Genomic DNA, 1,322 nt, shown 5'->3' on the forward strand with positions numbered 1-1,322 from the left:
ACACACACACACACACACACACACACACACACACACACACACTGTTTTCCTATCTCTCAGGGGACTCAGGCTGCAGATGCAATAAAAACATCTTTTCAAAAAGTGGAACACACCAAGGTCATTTACAGACACATGAGAGTAAATTGAAAGTAAAGATTAAAATCAGCTTTTCTTGCAAACATGAAACAAAACAGAAAAGAAACAACCGACAAAAAGGACATTTAAAGAGCAGTCAGCACCACTTTCCTGCTTTGGACTTTTATCCACAGCATCTGATTAAACTGAACATTTATCTCTCCCTGGAAACCCCTTTTTTTCTGAACTTTATTCAGACATTTTTCTTTTGTAGATGCATTRAAATCCTGACAAAGTGTCCAAGAAAGTAGAACTAAATGACATGAAGAGGCCAGAGCTCATCAGAGTTGAACCAGAAAGGAAAAAAACAGCAGCCAAAGCCATCAGAAGCTAATCCAGCTTCCACTGACAGCTGCTTAATGACCCCACATGCTTTCAGGCGCCTCTTTAAAGGCAGCCGGAGAGGACACGACACATTTMAACTGAAGGAACAGAAGCAAAGAAATCATATTTTCTGTGCTTTATGAGTTCATTCAACCTTCTGAATGATGACGAAACTATAAACAAAACAGTCTAATGAGAGAAGAAAGCTGTGCTGATGCAGCAGAATCAGAGGAACTCTTTAATCAGCTCCTTTGACTCGACAGATAAAACCTGAAAGAGAAATCCTGCTGCAGAGTCTCATCATTTCACCACTGAATGAGATTTATAGAATCTCACGATCATAAACTCTAAATATGAGGAAACTCTTGAGTTTAAAGGTGGAGCAGGACAGAGATGCAGAGTTTACCTTCCTCTGGACCAAAGAACAAGGTTTCATCGACGTAAAGTACGATAATAAAGAGCTCAACCAGACGAGGCAGACCGCTGAAGGACAAAAAAAAAACAGTTTCTGTTTGAACTGAAGCTAACTCCAGCTGTTCAACAGTTTCTGCWTGACTGTTCAGGTTCTGCAGACCTCCTTCAGACCTGGGTCTGWCCCCCTTTAAAGGTGGTCTGGAGCAGGTTTCAATCAGAGCTGAGCTGAACGATGTGCTCCCACATTTTATTTTTATGRCTCTTATTAAACCAAACTAAAGCCTGAAGGCAGGAAAACCCCAAACAAACACCAGGAGAACATGTTCTCCACACAGAAAGACCCCAGGTCTAACCCACCGAGCTGCAGACCTTTACCAGAGACAACATCTGGAGCTTCCATCCATCCATCCATCCATCCATCCATCCATCCATCCATCCATCCATCCATC

Source organism: Austrofundulus limnaeus, unplaced genomic scaffold, assembly GCF_001266775.1.
Source record: "Austrofundulus limnaeus strain Quisiro unplaced genomic scaffold, Austrofundulus_limnaeus-1.0 Scaffold513, whole genome shotgun sequence".
Lineage (NCBI taxonomy): Eukaryota > Metazoa > Chordata > Actinopteri > Cyprinodontiformes > Rivulidae > Austrofundulus > Austrofundulus limnaeus.